We start from the raw sequence: 20,159 nt of genomic DNA, 5'->3' as shown, positions 1-20,159 counted from the left end.
CATAATGTACTATTTTTCTTGGAAGTTCAACAAGATGTAATCATGGTGTGTTGTGTCATTTTAAAGATCTCGTCGAGCTGATTAATTTGACACTTTGTTTAACAAATTTGGTCTTCATTTGCCGAAGCTATCGAGCTTCAAAGTTTGAAAAGTCACAAAAGTTGTGTGTTTGAAAACATAATGTACTATTTTTCTTGGAAATTCAACAAGATGCAATCATGATGTGTTGTGTCATTTTAAAAATCTCGTCGAGCTGATTAATTTGACACTTTGTTTAACAAATTTGGTCTTCATTTGCCGAAGCTATCGAGCTTCAAAGTTTGAAAAGTCACAAAAGTTGTGTGTTTGAAAACATAATGTACTATTTTTCTTGGAAGTTCAACAAGATGTAATCATGGTGTGTTGTGTCATTTTAAAGATCTCGTCGAGCTGATTAATTTGACACTTTGTTTAACAAATTTGGTCTCCATTTGCCGAAGCTATCGAGCTTCAAAGTTTGAAAAGTCACAAAATATGTGTGTTTGAGCACATAAAGTACTATTTTTCTTGGAAATTCAACAAGATGCAATCATGATGTGTTGTGACATCTTCAAAATCTCGTTGAGGTGATTACTTTGACACTTTGGTTAACAAATGTGGTCCACATTTGCCAAAGTTATCGAGCTTCAAAGTTTGAAAAGTCACAAAAGTTGTGTGTTTGAGCACATACAGTACTATTTTTCTTGGAAGTTAAACAAGATGTAATCATGATGTGTTGTGACATCTTCAAAATCTCGTTGAGGTGATTACTTTGACACTTTGGTTAACAAATTTGGTCCACATTTGCCAAAGTTATCGAGCTTCAAAGTTTGAAAAGTCACAAAATATGTGTGTTTGAGCACATAAAGTACTATTTTTCTTGGAAGTTAAACAAGATGTAATCATGATGTGTTGTGACATCTTCAAAACCTCGTTGAGGTGATTAATTTGACACTTTGGTTAACAAATTTGGTCCACATTTGCCAAAGTTATCGAGCTTCAGAGTTTGAAAAGTCACAAAATATGTGTGTTTGAAAACATAATGTACTATTTTTCTTGGAAGTTCAACAAGATGCAATGATGATGTGTTGTGTCATTTTAAAGATCTCGTCGAGCTGATTAATTTGACACTTTGTTTAACAAATTTGGTCCACATTTGCCAAAGTTATCGAACTTCAAAGTTTGAAAAGTCACAAAATATGTGTGTTTGAGCACATAAAGTACTATTTTTCTTGGAAATTCAACAAGATGCAATCATGATGTGTTGTGACATCTTCAAAATCTCGTTGAGCTGATTAATTTGACACTTTGTTTAAGAAATTTGGTCCACATTTGCCAAAGTTATCGAGCTTCAAAGTTTGAAAAGTCACAAAAGTTGTGTGTTTGAGCACATAAAGTACTATTTTTCTTGGAAGTTCAACAAGATTTAATCATGATGTGTTGTGACATCTTCAAAATCTCGTTGAGGTGATTACTTTGACACTTTGTGTAACAAATTTGGTCCACATTTGCCAAAGTTATCGAGCTTCAGAGTTTGAAAAGTCACAAAATATGTGTGTTTGAAAACATAATGTACTATTTTTCTTGGAAGTTCAACAAGATGCAATGATGATGTGTTGTGTCATTTTAAAAATCTCGTCGAGCTGATTAATTTGACACTTTGTTTAACAAATTTGGTCTTCATTTGCCGAAGCTATCGAGCTTCAAAGTTTGAAAAGTCACAAAAGTTGTGTGTTTGAAAACATAATGTACTATTTTTCTTGGAAGTTCAACAAGATGCAATGATGATGTGTTGTGTCATTTTAAAGATCTCGTCGAGCTGATTAATTTGACACTTTGGTTAACAAATTTGGTCCACATTTGCCAAAGTTATCGAGCTTCAAAGTTTGAAAAGTCACAAAAGTTGTGTGTTTGAAAACATAATGTACTATTTTTCTTGGAAATTCAACAAGATGCAATCATCATGTGTTGTGTCATTTTAAAGATCTCGTCGAGCTGATTAATTTGACACTTTGTTTAACAAATTTGGTCCACATTTGCCAAAGTTATCGAGCTTCAAAGTTTGAAAAGTCACAAAAGTTGTGTGTTTGAGCACATAATGTACTATTTTTCTTGGAAGTTCAACAAGATGCAATCATGATGTGTTGTGTCATTTTAAAAATCTCGTCGAGCTGATTAATTTGACACTTTGTTTAACAAATTTGGTCTTCATTTGCCGAAGCTATCGAGCTTCAAAGTTTGAAAAGTCACAAAAGTTGTGTGTTTGAAAACATAATGTACTATTTTTCTTGGAAATTCAACAAGATGCAATCATGATGTGTTGTGTCATTTTAAAAATCTCGTCGAGCTGATTAATTTGACACTTTGTTTAACAAATTTGGTCTTCATTTGCCAAAGTTATCGAGCTTCAAAGTTTGAAAAGTCACAAAAGTTGTGTGTTTGAGAACATAATGTACTATTTTTCTTGGAAGTTCAACAAGATGCAATCATGATGTGTTGTGTCATTTAAAAAATCTCGTCGAGCTGATTAATTTGACACTTTGTTTAACAAATTTGGTCTTCATTTGCCAAAGTTATCGAGCTTCAGAGTTTGAAAAGTCACAAAATATGTGTGTTTGAAAACATAATGTACTATTTTTCTTGGAAGTTCAACAAGATGCAATGATGATGTGTTGTGTCATTTTAAAGATCTCGTCGAGCTGATTAATTTGACACTTTGGTTAACAAATTTGGTCCACATTTGCCAAAGTTATCGAGCTTCAAAATTGGAAAAGTCACAAAAGTTGTGTGTTTGAGCACATAAAGTACTATTTTTCTTGGAAGTTCAACAAGATGTAATCATGGTGTGTTGTGTCATTTTAAAGATCTCGTCGAGCTGATTAATTTGACACTTTGTTTAACAAATTTGGTCTTCATTTGCCGAAGCTATCGAGCTTCAAAGTTTGAAAAGTCACAAAAGTTGTGTGTTTGAAAACATAATGTACTATTTTTCTTGGAAGTTCAACAAGATGTAATCATGATGTGTTGTGACATCTTCAAAATCTCATTGAGGTGATTAATTTGACACTTTGTTTAACAAATTTGGTCCACATTTGCCAAAGTTATCGAGCTTCAAAGTTTGAAAAGTCACAAAAGTTGTGTGTTTGAGCACATAATGTACTATTTTTCTTGGAAGTTCAACAAGATGTAATCATGATGTGTTGTGACATCTTCAAAATCTCGTTGAGGTGATTAATTTGACACTTTGTTTAAGAAATTTGGTCCACATTTGCCAAAGTTATCGAGCTTCAAAGTTTGAAAAGTCACAAAAGTTGTGTGTTTGAGCACATAAAGTACTATTTTTCTTGGAAGTTCAACAAGATGTAATCATGATGTGTTGTGACATCTTCAAAATCTCGTTGAGGTGATTAATTTGACACTTTGTTTAACAAATTTGGTCCACATTTGCCAAAGTTATCGAGCTTCAAAGTTTGAAAAGTCACAAAAGTTGTGTGTTTGAGCACATAATGTACTATTTTTCTTGGAAGTTCAACAAGATGCAATGATGATGTGTTGTGACATCTTCAAAATCTCGTTGAGGTGATTAATTTGACACTTTGGTTAACAAATTTGGTCCACATTTGCCAAAGTTATCGAGCTTCAAAGTTTGAAGAGTCACAAAATATGTGTGTTTGAGCACATAAAGTACTATTTTTCTTGGAAATTCAACAAGATGCAATCATGATGTGTTGTGACATCTTCAAAATCTCGTTGAGGTGATTACTTTGACACTTTGGTTAACAAATTTGGTCCACATTTGCCAAAGTTATCGAGCTTCAGAGTTTGAAAAGTCACAAAATATGTGTGTTTGAGCACATAAAGTACTATTTTTCTTGGAAGTTAAACAAGATGTAATCATGATGTGTTGTGACATCTTCAAAACCTCGTTGAGGTGATTAATTTGACACTTTGGTTAACAAATTTGGTCCACATTTGCCAAAGTTATCGAGCTTCAGAGTTTGAAAAGTCACAAAATATGTGTGTTTGAAAACATAATGTACTATTTTTCTTGGAAGTTCAACAAGATGCAATGATGATGTGTTGTGTCATTTTAAAGATCTCGTCGAGCTGATTAATTTGACACTTTGTTTAACAAATTTGGTCCACATTTGCCAAAGTTATCGAACTTCAAAGTTTGAAAAGTCACAAAATATGTGTGTTTGAGCACATAAAGTACTATTTTTCTTGGAAATTCAACAAGATGCAATCATGATGTGTTGTGACATCTTCAAAATCTCGTTGAGCTGATTAATTTGACACTTTGTTTAAGAAATTTGGTCCACATTTGCCAAAGTTATCGAGCTTCAAAGTTTGAAAAGTCACAAAAGTTGTGTGTTTGAGCACATAAAGTACTATTTTTCTTGGAAGTTCAACAAGATTTAATCATGATGTGTTGTGACATCTTCAAAATCTCGTTGAGGTGATTACTTTGACACTTTGTGTAACAAATTTGGTCCACATTTGCCAAAGTTATCGAGCTTCAGAGTTTGAAAAGTCACAAAATATGTGTGTTTGAAAACATAATGTACTATTTTTCTTGGAAGTTCAACAAGATGCAATGATGATGTGTTGTGTCATTTTAAAAATCTCGTCGAGCTGATTAATTTGACACTTTGTTTAACAAATTTGGTCTTCATTTGCCGAAGCTATCGAGCTTCAAAGTTTGAAAAGTCACAAAAGTTGTGTGTTTGAAAACATAATGTACTATTTTTCTTGGAAGTTCAACAAGATGCAATGATGATGTGTTGTGTCATTTTAAAGATCTCGTCGAGCTGATTAATTTGACACTTTGGTTAACAAATTTGGTCCACATTTGCCAAAGTTATCGAGCTTCAAAGTTTGAAAAGTCACAAAAGTTGTGTGTTTGAAAACATAATGTACTATTTTTCTTGGAAATTCAACAAGATGCAATCATCATGTGTTGTGTCATTTTAAAGATCTCGTCGAGCTGATTAATTTGACACTTTGTTTAACAAATTTGGTCCACATTTGCCAAAGTTATCGAGCTTCAAAGTTTGAAAAGTCACAAAAGTTGTGTGTTTGAGCACATAATGTACTATTTTTCTTGGAAGTTCAACAAGATGCAATCATGATGTGTTGTGTCATTTTAAAAATCTCGTCGAGCTGATTAATTTGACACTTTGTTTAACAAATTTGGTCTTCATTTGCCGAAGCTATCGAGCTTCAAAGTTTGAAAAGTCACAAAAGTTGTGTGTTTGAAAACATAATGTACTATTTTTCTTGGAAATTCAACAAGATGCAATCATGATGTGTTGTGTCATTTTAAAAATCTCGTCGAGCTGATTAATTTGACACTTTGTTTAACAAATTTGGTCTTCATTTGCCAAAGTTATCGAGCTTCAAAGTTTGAAAAGTCACAAAAGTTGTGTGTTTGAGCACATAATGTACTATTTTTCTTGGAAGTTCAACAAGATGCAATCATGATGTGTTGTGTCATTTTAAAAATCTCGTCGAGCTGATTAATTTGACACTTTGTTTAACAAATTTGGTCTTCATTTGCCGAAGCTATCGAGCTTCAAAGTTTGAAAAGTCACAAAAGTTGTGTGTTTGAAAACATAATGTACTATTTTTCTTGGAAGTTCAACAAGATGCAATGATGATGTGTTGTGTCATTTTAAAGATCTCGTCGAGCTGATTAATTTGACACTTTGGTTAACAAATTTGGTCCACATTTGCCAAAGTTATCGAGCTTCAAAATTGGAAAAGTCACAAAAGTTGTGTGTTTGAGCACATAAAGTACTATTTTTCTTGGAAGTTCAACAAGATGTAATCATGGTGTGTTGTGTCATTTTAAAGATCTCGTCGAGCTGATTAATTTGACACTTTGTTTAACAAATTTGGTCTTCATTTGCCGAAGCTATCGAGCTTCAAAGTTTGAAAAGTCACAAAAGTTGTGTGTTTGAAAACATAATGTACTATTTTTCTTGGAAATTCAACAAGATGCAATCATGATGTGTTGTGTCATTTTAAAAATCTCGTCGAGCTGATTAATTTGACACTTTGTTTAACAAATTTGGTCTTCATTTGCCGAAGCTATCGAGCTTCAAAGTTTGAAAAGTCACAAAAGTTGTGTGTTTGAAAACATAATGTACTATTTTTCTTGGAAGTTCAACAAGATGCAATGATGATGTGTTGTGTCATTTTAAAGATCTCGTCGAGCTGATTAATTTGACACTTTGGTTAACAAATTTGGTCCACATTTGCCAAAGTTATCGAGCTTCAAAATTGGAAAAGTCACAAAAGTTGTGTGTTTGAGCACATAATGTACTATTTTTCTTGGAAGTTCAACAAGATGCAATGATGATGTGTTGTGACATCTTCAAAATCTCGTTGAGGTGATTAATTTGACACTTAGTATAACAAATTTGGTCCACATTTGCCAAAGTTATCGAGCTTCAGAGTTTGAAAAGTCACAAAATATGTGTGTTTGAGCACATAAAGTACTATTTTTCTTGGAAGTTAAACAAGATGTAATCATGATGTGTTGTGACATCTTCAAAATCTCGTTGAGGTGATTACTTTGACACTTTGGTTAACAAATTTGGTCCACATTTGCCAAAGTTATCGAGCTTCAAAGTTTGAAAAGTCACAAAATATGTGTGTTTGAGCACATAAAGTACTATTTTTCTTGGAAATTCAACAAGATGCAATCATGATGTGTTGTGACATCTTCAAAATCTCGTCGAGCTGATTAATTTGACACTTTGTTTAACAAATTTGGTCTTCATTTGCCGAAGCTATCGAGCTTCAAAGTTTGAAAAGTCACAAAAGTTGTGTGTTTGAAAACATAATGTACTATTTTTCTTGGAAGTTCAACAAGATGTAATCATGGTGTGTTGTGTCATTTTAAAGATCTCGTCGAGCTGATTAATTTGACACTTTGTTTAACAAATTTGGTCTTCATTTGCCGAAGCTATCGAGCTTCAAAGTTTGAAAAGTCACAAAAGTTGTGTGTTTGAAAACATAATGTACTATTTTTCTTGGAAATTCAACAAGATGCAATCATGATGTGTTGTGTCATTTTAAAAATCTCGTCGAGCTGATTAATTTGACACTTTGTTTAACAAATTTGGTCCACATTTGCCAAAGTTATCGAGCTTCAAAGTTTGAAAAGTCACAAAAGTTGTGTGTTTGAGCACATAATGTACTATTTTTCTTGGAAGTTCAACAAGATGCAATGATGATGTGTTGTGACATCTTCAAAATCTCGTTGAGGTGATTACTTTGACACTTAGTTTAACAAATTTGGTCCACATTTGCCAAAGTTATCGAGCTTCAGAGTTTGAAAAGTCACAAAATATGTGTGTTTGAGCACATAAAGTACTATTTTTCTTGGAAGTTAAACAAGATGTAATCATGATGTGTTGTGACATCTTCAAAACCTCGTTGAGGTGATTAATTTGACACTTTGGTTAACAAATTTGGTCCACATTTGCCAAAGTTATCGAGCTTCAGAGTTTGAAAAGTCACAAAATATGTGTGTTTGAAAACATAATGTACTATTTTTCTTGGAAGTTCAACAAGATGCAATGATGATGTGTTGTGTCATTTTAAAGATCTCGTCGAGCTGATTAATTTGACACTTTGTTTAACAAATTTGGTCCACATTTGCCAAAGTTATCGAGCTTCAAAGTTTGAAAAGTCACAAAAGTTGTGTGTTTGAGCACATAATGTACTATTTTTCTTGGAAGTTCAACAAGATGCAATGATGATGTGTTGTGACATCTTCAAAATCTCGTTGAGGTGATTAATTTGACACTTTGGTTAACAAATTTGGTCCACATTTGCCAAAGTTATCGAGCTTCAGAGTTTGAAAAGTCACAAAATATGTGTGTTTGAAAACATAATGTACTATTTTTCTTGGAAGTTCAACAAGATGCAATGATGATGTGTTGTGTCATTTTAAAGATCTCGTCGAGCTGATTAATTTGACACTTTGTTTAACAAATTTGGTCCACATTTGCCAAAGTTATCGAGCTTCAAAGTTTGAAAAGTCACAAAAGTTGTGTGTTTGAGCACATAATGTACTATTTTTCTTGGAAGTTCAACAAGATGCAATGATGATGTGTTGTGACATCTTCAAAATCTCGTTGAGGTGATTAATTTGACACTTTGGTTAACAAATTTGGTCCACATTTGCCAAAGTTATCGAGCTTCAAAATTGGAAAAGTCACAAAAGTTGTGTGTTTGAGCACATAAAGTACTATTTTTCTTGGAAGTTCAACAAGATGTAATCATGGTGTGTTGTGTCATTTTAAAGATCTCGTCGAGCTGATTAATTTGACACTTTGTTTAACAAATTTGGTCTTCATTTGCCGAAGCTATCGAGCTTCAAAGTTTGAAAAGTCACAAAAGTTGTGTGTTTGAAAACATAATGTACTATTTTTCTTGGAAATTCAACAAGATGCAATCATGATGTGTTGTGTCATTTTAAAAATCTCATCGAGCTGATTAATTTGACACTTTGTTTAACAAATTTGGTCTTCATTTGCCGAAGCTATCGAGCTTCAAAGTTTGAAAAGTCACAAAAGTTGTGTGTTTGAAAACATAATGTACTATTTTTCTTGGAAGTTCAACAAGATGTAATCATGGTGTGTTGTGTCATTTTAAAGATCTCGTCGAGCTGATTAATTTGACACTTTGTTTAACAAATTTGGTCTCCATTTGCCGAAGCTATCGAGCTTCAAAGTTTGAAAAGTCACAAAATATGTGTGTTTGAGCACATAAAGTACTATTTTTCTTGGAAATTCAACAAGATGCAATCATGATGTGTTGTGACATCTTCAAAATCTCGTTGAGGTGATTACTTTGACACTTTGGTTAACAAATTTGGTCCACATTTGCCAAAGTTATCGAGCTTCAAAGTTTGAAAAGTCACAAAATATGTGTGTTTGAGCACATAAAGTACTATTTTTCTTGGAAGTGCAACAAGATGCAATGATGATGTGTTGTGTCATTTTAAAGATCTCGTCGAGCTGATTAATTTGACACTTTGTTTAACAAATTTGGTCCACATTTGCCAAAGTTATCGAGCTTCAAAGTTTGAAAAGTCACAAAAGTTGTGTGTTTGAGCACATAATGTACTATTTTTCTTGGAAGTTCAACAAGATGCAATGATGATGTGTTGTGACATCTTCAAAATCTCGTTGAGGTGATTACTTTGACACTTAGTTTAACAAATTTGGTCCACATTTGCCAAAGTTATCGAGCTTCAGAGTTTGAAAAGTCACAAAATATGTGTGTTTGAGCACATAAAGTACTATTTTTCTTGGAAGTTAAACAAGATGTAATCATGATGTGTTGTGACATCTTCAAAACCTCGTTGAGGTGATTAATTTGACACTTTGGTTAACAAATTTGGTCCACATTTGCCAAAGTTATCGAGCTTCAGAGTTTGAAAAGTCACAAAATATGTGTGTTTGAAAACATAATGTACTATTTTTCTTGGAAGTTCAACAAGATGCAATGATGATGTGTTGTGTCATTTTAAAGATCTCGTCGAGCTGATTAATTTGACACTTTGTTTAACAAATTTGGTCCACATTTGCCAAAGTTATCGAGCTTCAAAGTTTGAAAAGTCACAAAAGTTGTGTGTTTGAGCACATAATGTACTATTTTTCTTGGAAGTTCAACAAGATGCAATGATGATGTGTTGTGACATCTTCAAAATCTCGTTGAGGTGATTAATTTGACACTTTGGTTAACAAATTTGGTCCACATTTGCCAAAGTTATCGAGCTTCAGAGTTTGAAAAGTCACAAAATATGTGTGTTTGAAAACATAATGTACTATTTTTCTTGGAAGTTCAACAAGATGCAATGATGATGTGTTGTGTCATTTTAAAGATCTCGTCGAGCTGATTAATTTGACACTTTGTTTAACAAATTTGGTCCACATTTGCCAAAGTTATCGAGCTTCAAAGTTTGAAAAGTCACAAAAGTTGTGTGTTTGAGCACATAATGTACTATTTTTCTTGGAAGTTCAACAAGATGCAATGATGATGTGTTGTGACATCTTCAAAATCTCGTTGAGGTGATTAATTTGACACTTTGGTTAACAAATTTGGTCCACATTTGCCAAAGTTATCGAGCTTCAAAATTGGAAAAGTCACAAAAGTTGTGTGTTTGAGCACATAAAGTACTATTTTTCTTGGAAGTTCAACAAGATGTAATCATGGTGTGTTGTGTCATTTTAAAGATCTCGTCGAGCTGATTAATTTGACACTTTGTTTAACAAATTTGGTCTTCATTTGCCGAAGCTATCGAGCTTCAAAGTTTGAAAAGTCACAAAAGTTGTGTGTTTGAAAACATAATGTACTATTTTTCTTGGAAATTCAACAAGATGCAATCATGATGTGTTGTGTCATTTTAAAAATCTCGTCGAGCTGATTAATTTGACACTTTGTTTAACAAATTTGGTCTTCATTTGCCGAAGCTATCGAGCTTCAAAGTTTGAAAAGTCACAAAAGTTGTGTGTTTGAAAACATAATGTACTATTTTTCTTGGAAGTTCAACAAGATGTAATCATGGTGTGTTGTGTCATTTTAAAGATCTCGTCGAGCTGATTAATTTGACACTTTGTTTAACAAATTTGGTCTCCATTTGCCGAAGCTATCGAGCTTCAAAGTTTGAAAAGTCACAAAATATGTGTGTTTGAGCACATAAAGTACTATTTTTCTTGGAAATTCAACAAGATGCAATCATGATGTGTTGTGACATCTTCAAAATCTCGTTGAGGTGATTACTTTGACACTTTGGTTAACAAATTTGGTCCACATTTGCCAAAGTTATCGAGCTTCAAAGTTTGAAAAGTCACAAAATATGTGTGTTTGAGCACATAAAGTACTATTTTTCTTGGAAGTGCAACAAGATGCAATGATGATGTGTTGTGTCATTTTAAAGATCTCGTCGAGCTGATTAATTTGACACTTTGTTTAACAAATTTGGTCCACATTTGCCAAAGTTATCGAGCTTCAAAGTTTGAAAAGTCACAAAAGTTGTGTGTTTGAGCACATAATGTACTATTTTTCTTGGAAGTTCAACAAGATGCAATGATGATGTGTTGTGACATCTTCAAAATCTCGTTGAGGTGATTACTTTGACACTTAGTTTAACAAATTTGGTCCACATTTGCCAAAGTAATCGAGCTTCAGAGTTTGAAAAGTCACAAAATATGTGTGTTTGAGCACATAAAGTACTATTTTTCTTGGAAGTTAAACAAGATGTAATCATGATGTGTTGTGACATCTTCAAAACCTCGTTGAGGTGATTAATTTGACACTTTGGTTAACAAATTTGGTCCACATTTGCCAAAGTTATCGAGCTTCAGAGTTTGAAAAGTCACAAAATATGTGTGTTTGAAAACATAATGTACTATTTTTCTTGGAAGTTCAACAAGATGCAATGATGATGTGTTGTGTCATTTTAAAGATCTCGTCGAGCTGATTAATTTGACACTTTGTTTAACAAATTTGGTCCACATTTGCCAAAGTTATCGAGCTTCAAAGTTTGAAAAGTCACAAAAGTTGTGTGTTTGAAAACATAATGTACTATTTTTCTTGGAAATTCAACAAGATGCAATCATCATGTGTTGTGTCATTTTAAAGATCTCGTCGAGCTGATTAATTTGACACTTTGTTTAAAAAATTTGGTCCACATTTGCCAAAGTTATCGAGCTTCAAAGTTTGAAAAGTCACAAAAGTTGTGTGTTTGAGCACATAAAGTACTATTTTTCTTGGAAATTCAACAAGATGCAATCATGATGTGTTGTGACATCTTCAAAATCTCGTCGAGCTGATTAATTTGACACTTTGTTTAACAAATTTGGTCTTCATTTGCCGAAGCTATCGAGCTTCAAAGTTTGAAAAGTCACAAAAGTTGTGTGTTTGAGCACATAAAGTACTATTTTTCTTGGAAATTCAACAAGATGCAATCATGATGTGTTGTGACATCTTCAAAATCTCGTCGAGCTGATTAATTTGACACTTTGTTTAACAAATTTGGTCTTCATTTGCCGAAGCTATCGAGCTTCAAAGTTTGAAAAGTCACAAAAGTTGTGTGTTTGAAAACATAATGTACTATTTATCTTGGAAGTTCAACAAGATGCAATCATGATGTGTTGTGTCATTTTAAAAATCTCGTCGAGCTGATTAATTTGACACTTTGTTTAACAAATTTGGTCTTCTTTTGCCGAAGCTATCGAGCTTCAAAGTTTGAAAAGTCACAAAAGTTGTGTGTTTGAAAACATAATGTACTATTTTTCTTGGAAGTTCAACAAGATGCAATCATGATGTGTTGTGTCATTTTAAAAATCTCGTCGAGCTGATTAATTTGACACTTTGTTTAACAAATTTGGTCTTCATTTGCCGAAGCTATCGAGCTTCAAAGTTTGAAAAGTCACAAAAGTTGTGTGTTTGAAAACATAATGTACTATTTTTCTTGGAAATTCAACAAGATGCAATCATGATGTGTTGTGTCATTTTAAAAATCTCGTCGAGCTGATTAATTTGACACTTTGTTTAACAAATTTGGTCTTCATTTGCCAAAGTTATCGAGCTTCAAAGTTTGAAAAGTCACAAAATATGTGTGTTTGAGCACATAAAGTACTATTTTTCTTGGAAGTTCAACAAGATGTAATCATGGTGTGTTGTGTCATTTTAAAGATCTCGTCGAGCTGATTAATTTGACACTTTGTTTAACAAATTTGGTCTCCATTTGCCGAAGCTATCGAGCTTCAAAGTTTGAAAAGTCACAAAATATGTGTGTTTGAGCACATAAAGTACTATTTTTCTTGGAAATTCAACAAGATGCAATCATGATGTGTTGTGACATCTTCAAAATCTCGTTGAGGTGATTACTTTGACACTTTGGTTAACAAATTTGGTCCACATTTGCCAAAGTTATCGAGCTTCAAAGTTTGAAAAGTCACAAAATATGTGTGTTTGAGCACATAAAGTACTATTTTTCTTGGAAGTGCAACAAGATGCAATGATGATGTGTTGTGTCATTTTAAAGATCTCGTCGAGCTGATTAATTTGACACTTTGTTTAACAAATTTGGTCCACATTTGCCAAAGTTATCGAGCTTCAAAGTTTGAAAAGTCACAAAAGTTGTGTGTTTGAGCACATAATGTACTATTTTTCTTGGAAGTTCAACAAGATGCAATGATGATGTGTTGTGACATCTTCAAAATCTCGTTGAGGTGATTACTTTGACACTTAGTTTAACAAATTTGGTCCACATTTGCCAAAGTTATCGAGCTTCAGAGTTTGAAAAGTCACAAAATATGTGTGTTTGAGCACATAAAGTACTATTTTTCTTGGAAGTTAAACAAGATGTAATCATGATGTGTTGTGACATCTTCAAAACCTCGTTGAGGTGATTAATTTGACACTTTGGTTAACAAATTTGGTCCACATTTGCCAAAGTTATCGAGCTTCAGAGTTTGAAAAGTCACAAAATATGTGTGTTTGAAAACATAATGTACTATTTTTCTTGGATGTTCAACAAGATGCAATCATGATGTGTTGTGTCATTTTAAAAATCTCGTCGAGCTGATTAATTTGACACTTTGTTTAACAAATTTGGTCTTCATTTGCCGAAGCTATCGAGCTTCAAAGTTTGAAAAGTCACAAAAGTTGTGTGTTTGAAAACATAATGTACTATTTTTCTTGGAAATTCAACAAGATGCAATCATCATGTGTTGTGTCATTTTAAAGATCTCGTCGAGCTGATTAATTTGACACTTTGTTTAACAAATTTGGTCCACATTTGCCAAAGTTATCGAGCTTCAAAGTTTGAAAAGTCACAAAAGTTGTGTGTTTGAGCACATAATGTACTATTTTTCTTGGAAGTTCAACAAGATGCAATGATGATGTGTTGTGACATCTTCAAAATCTCGTTGAGGTGATTAATTTGACACTTTGGTTAACAAATTTGGTCCACATTTGCCAAAGTTATCGAGCTTCAGAGTTTGAAAAGTCACAAAATATGTGTGTTTGAAAACATAATGTACTATTTTTCTTGGATGTTCAACAAGATGCAATCATGATGTGTTGTGTCATTTTAAAAATCTCGTCGAGCTGATTAATTTGACACTTTGTTTAACAAATTTGGTCTTCATTTGCCGAAGCTATCGAGCTTCAAAGTTTGAAAAGTCACAAAAGTTGTGTGTTTGAAAACATAATGTACTATTTTTCTTGGAAATTCAACAAGATGCAATCATCATGTGTTGTGTCATTTTAAAGATCTCGTCGAGCTGATTAATTTGACACTTTGTTTAAAAAATTTGGTCCACATTTGCCAAAGTTATCGAGCTTCAAAGTTTGAAAAGTCACAAAAGTTGTGTGTTTGAGCACATAAAGTACTATTTTTCTTGGAAATTCAACAAGATGCAATCATGATGTGTTGTGACATCTTCAAAATCTCGTCGAGCTGATTAATTTGACACTTTGTTTAACAAATTTGGTCTTCATTTGCCGAAGCTATCGAGCTTCAAAGTTTGAAAAGTCACAAAAGTTGTGTGTTTGAGCACATAAAGTACTATTTTTCTTGGAAATTCAACAAGATGCAATCATGATGTGTTGTGACATCTTCAAAATCTCGTCGAGCTGATTAATTTGACACTTTGTTTAACAAATTTGGTCTTCATTTGCCGAAGCTATCGAGCTTCAAAGTTTGAAAAGTCACAAAAGTTGTGTGTTTGAAAACATAATGTACTATTTATCTTGGAAGTTCAACAAGATGCAATCATGATGTGTTGTGTCATTTTAAAAATCTCGTCGAGCTGATTAATTTGACACTTTGTTTAACAAATTTGGTCTTCTTTTGCCGAAGCTATCGAGCTTCAAAGTTTGAAAAGTCACAAAAGTTGTGTGTTTGAAAACATAATGTACTATTTTTCTTGGAAGTTCAACAAGATGCAATCATGATGTGTTGTGTCATTTTAAAAATCTCGTCGAGCTGATTAATTTGACACTTTGTTTAACAAATTTGGTCTTCATTTGCCGAAGCTATCGAGCTTCAAAGTTTGAAAAGTCACAAAAGTTGTGTGTTTGAAAACATAATGTACTATTTTTCTTGGAAATTCAACAAGATGCAATCATGATGTGTTGTGTCATTTTAAAAATCTCGTCGAGCTGATTAATTTGACACTTTGTTTAACAAATTTGGTCTTCATTTGCCAAAGTTATCGAGCTTCAAAGTTTGAAAAGTCACAAAATATGTGTGTTTGAGCACATAAAGTACTATTTTTCTTGGAAGTTCAACAAGATGTAATCATGGTGTGTTGTGTCATTTTAAAGATCTCGTCGAGCTGATTAATTTGACACTTTGTTTAACAAATTTGGTCTCCATTTGCCGAAGCTATCGAGCTTCAAAGTTTGAAAAGTCACAAAATATGTGTGTTTGAGCACATAAAGTACTATTTTTCTTGGAAATTCAACAAGATGCAATCATGATGTGTTGTGACATCTTCAAAATCTCGTTGAGGTGATTACTTTGACACTTTGGTTAACAAATTTGGTCCACATTTGCCAAAGTTATCGAGCTTCAAAGTTTGAAAAGTCACAAAATATGTGTGTTTGAGCACATAAAGTACTATTTTTCTTGGAAGTGCAACAAGATGCAATGATGATGTGTTGTGTCATTTTAAAGATCTCGTCGAGCTGATTAATTTGACACTTTGTTTAACAAATTTGGTCCACATTTGCCAAAGTTATCGAGCTTCAAAGTTTGAAAAGTCACAAAAGTTGTGTGTTTGAGCACATAATGTACTATTTTTCTTGGAAGTTCAACAAGATGCAATGATGATGTGTTGTGACATCTTCAAAATCTCGTTGAGGTGATTACTTTGACACTTAGTTTAACAAATTTGGTCCACATTTGCCAAAGTTATCGAGCTTCAGAGTTTGAAAAGTCACAAAATATGTGTGTTTGAGCACATAAAGTACTATTTTTCTTGGAAGTTAAACAAGATGTAATCATGATGTGTTGTGACATCTTCAAAACCTCGTTGAGGTGATTAATTTGACACTTTGGTTAACAAATTTGGTCCACATTTGCCAAAGTTATCGAGCTTCAGAGTTTGAAAAGTCACAAAATATGTGTGTTTGAAAACATAATGTACTATTTTTCTTGGAAGTTCAACAAGATGCAATGATGATGTGTTGTGTCATTTTAAAGATCTCGTCGAGCTGATTAATTTGACACTTTGTTTAACAAATTTGGTCCACATTTGCCAAAGTTATCGAGCTTCAAAGTTTGAAAAGTCACAAAAGTTGTGTGTTTGAGCACATAATGTACTATTTTTCTTGGAAGTTCAACAAGATGCAATGATGATGTGTTGTGACATCTTCAAAATCTCGTTGAGGTGATTAATTTGACACTTTGGTTAACAAATTTGGTCCACATTTGCCAAAGTTATCGAGCTTCAGAGTTTGAAAAGTCACAAAATATGTGTGTTTGAAAACATAATGTACTATTTTTCTTGGAAGTTCAACAAGATGCAATGATGATGTGTTGTGTCATTTTAAAGATCTCGTCGAGCTGATTAATTTGACACTTTGTTTAACAAATTTGGTCCACATTTGCCAAAGTTATCGAGCTTCAAAGTTTGAAAAGTCACAAAAGTTGTGTGTTTGAGCACATAATGTACTATTTTTCTTGGAAGTTCAACAAGATGCAATGATGATGTGTTGTGACATCTTCAAAATCTCGTTGAGGTGATTAATTTGACACTTTGGTTAACAAATTTGGTCCACATTTGCCAAAGTTATCGAGCTTCAGAGTTTGAAAAGTCACAAAATATGTGTGTTTGAAAACATAATGTACTATTTTTCTTGGATGTTCAACAAGATGCAATCATGATGTGTTGTGTCATTTTAAAAATTTCGTCGAGCTGATTAATTTGACACTTTGTTTAACAAATTTGGTCTTCATTTGCCGAAGCTATCGAGCTTCAAAGTTTGAAAAGTCACAAAAGTTGTGTGTTTGAAAACATAATGTACTATTTTTCTTGGAAATTCAACAAGATGCAATCATCATGTGTTGTGTCATTTTAAAGATCTCGTCGAGCTGATTAATTTGACACTTTGTTTAAAAAATTTGGTCCACATTTGCCAAAGTTATCGAGCTTCAAAGTTTGAAAAGTCACAAAAGTTGTGTGTTTGAGCACATAAAGTACTATTTTTCTTGGAAATTCAACAAGATGCAATCATGATGTGTTGTGACATCTTCAAAATCTCGTCGAGCTGATTAATTTGACACTTTGTTTAACAAATTTGGTCTTCATTTGCCGAAGCTATCGAGCTTCAAAGTTTGAAAAGTCACAAAAGTTGTGTGTTTGAGCACATAAAGTACTATTTTTCTTGGAAATTCAACAAGATGCAATCATGATGTGTTGTGACATCTTCAAAATCTCGTCGAGCTGATTAATTTGACACTTTGTTTAACAAATTTGGTCTTCATTTGCCGAAGCTATCGAGCTTCAAAGTTTGAAAAGTCACAAAAGTTGTGTGTTTGAAAACATAATGTACTATTTATCTTGGAAGTTCAACAAGATGCAATCATGATGTGTTGTGTCATTTTAAAAATCTCGTCGAGCTGATTAATTTGACACTTTGTTTAACAAATTTGGTCTTCTTTTGCCGAAGCTATCGAGCTTCAAAGTTTGAAAAGTCACAAAAGTTGTGTGTTTGAAAACATAATGTACTATTTTTCTTGGAAGTTCAACAAGATGCAATCATGATGTGTTGTGTCATTTTAAAAATCTCGTCGAGCTGATTAATTTGACACTTTGTTTAACAAATTTGGTCTTCATTTGCCGAAGCTATCGAGCTTCAAAGTTTGAAAAGTCACAAAAGTTGTGTGTTTGAAAACATAATGTACTATTTTTCTTGGAAATTCAACAAGATGCAATCATGATGTGTTGTGTCATTTTAAAAATCTCGTCGAGCTGATTAATTTGACACTTTGTTTAACAAATTTGGTCTTCATTTGCCAAAGTTATCGAGCTTCAAAGTTTGAAAAGTCACAAAATATGTGTGTTTGAGCACATAAAGTACTATTTTTCTTGGAAGTTCAACAAGATGTAATCATGGTGTGTTGTGTCATTTTAAAGATCTCGTCGAGCTGATTAATTTGACACTTTGTTTAACAAATTTGGTCTCCATTTGCCGAAGCTATCGAGCTTCAAAGTTTGAAAAGTCACAAAATATGTGTGTTTGAGCACATAAAGTACTATTTTTCTTGGAAATTCAACAAGATGCAATCATGATGTGTTGTGACATCTTCAAAATCTCGTTGAGGTGATTACTTTGACACTTTGGTTAACAAATTTGGTCCACATTTGCCAAAGTTATCGAGCTTCAAAGTTTGAAAAGTCACAAAATATGTGTGTTTGAGCACATAAAGTACTATTTTTCTTGGAAGTGCAACAAGATGCAATGATGATGTGTTGTGTCATTTTAAAGATCTCGTCGAGCTGATTAATTTGACACTTTGTTTAACAAATTTGGTCCACATTTGCCAAAGTTATCGAGCTTCAAAGTTTGAAAAGTCACAAAAGTTGTGTGTTTGAGCACATAATGTACTATTTTTCTTGGAAGTTCAACAAGATGCAATGATGATGTGTTGTGACATCTTCAAAATCTCGTTGAGGTGATTACTTTGACACTTAGTTTAACAAATTTGGTCCACATTTGCCAAAGTTATCGAGCTTCAGAGTTTGAAAAGTCACAAAATATGTGTGTTTGAGCACATAAAGTACTATTTTTCTTGGAAGTTAAACAAGATGTAATCATGATGTGTTGTGACATCTTCAAAACCTCGTTGAGGTGATTAATTTGACACTTTGGTTAACAAATTTGGTCCACATTTGCCAAAGTTATCGAGCTTCAGAGTTTGAAAAGTCACAAAATATGTGTGTTTGAAAACATAATGTACTATTTTTCTTGGAAGTTCAACAAGATGCAATGATGATGTGTTGTGTCATTTTAAAGATCTCGTCGAGCTGATTAATTTGACACTTTGTTTAACAAATTTGGTCCACATTTGCCAAAGTTATCGAGCTTCAAAGTTTGAAAAGTCACAAAAGTTGTGTGTTTGAGCACATAATGTACTATTTTTCTTGGAAGTTCAACAAGATGCAATGATGATGTGTTGTGACATCTTCAAAATCTCGTTGAGGTGATTAATTTGACACTTTGGTTAACAAATTTGGTCCACATTTGCCAAAGTTATCGAGCTTCAGAGTTTGAAAAGTCACAAAATATGTGTGTTTGAAAACATAATGTACTATTTTTCTTGGAAGTTCAACAAGATGCAATGATGATGTGTTGTGTCATTTTAAAGATCTCGTCGAGCTGATTAATTTGACACTTTGTTTAACAAATTTGGTCCACATTTGCCAAAGTTATCGAGCTTCAAAGTTTGAAAAGTCACAAAAGTTGTGTGTTTGAGCACATAATGTACTATTTTTCTTGGAAGTTCAACAAGATGCAATGATGATGTGTTGTGACATCTTCAAAATCTCGTTGAGGTGATTAATTTGACACTTTGGTTAACAAATTTGGTCCACATTTGCCAAAGTTATCGAGCTTCAGAGTTTGAAAAGTCACAAAATATGTGTGTTTGAAAACATAATGTACTATTTTTCTTGGATGTTCAACAAGATGCAATCATGATGTGTTGTGTCATTTTAAAAATCTCGTCGAGCTGATTAATTTGACACTTTGTTTAACAAATTTGGTCTTCATTTGCCAAAGCTATCGAGCTTCAAAGTTTGAAAAGTCACAAAAGTTGTGTGTTTGAAAACATAATGTACTATTTTTCTTGGAAATTCAACAAGATGCAATCATCATGTGTTGTGTCATTTTAAAGATCTCGTCGAGCTGATTAATTTGACACTTTGTTTAAAAAATTTGGTCCACATTTGCCAAAGTTATCGAGCTTCAAAGTTTGAAAAGTCACAAAAGTTGTGTGTTTGAGCACATAAAGTACTATTTTTCTTGGAAATTCAACAAGATGCAATCATGATGTGTTGTGACATCTTCAAAATCTCGTCGAGCTGATTAATTTGACACTT

The sequence above is a fragment of the Euwallacea fornicatus genome, unplaced genomic scaffold, assembly GCF_040115645.1.
Source record: "Euwallacea fornicatus isolate EFF26 unplaced genomic scaffold, ASM4011564v1 scaffold_63, whole genome shotgun sequence".
Lineage (NCBI taxonomy): Eukaryota > Metazoa > Arthropoda > Insecta > Coleoptera > Curculionidae > Euwallacea > Euwallacea fornicatus.
This window is presented reverse-complemented; position numbering follows the sequence as displayed.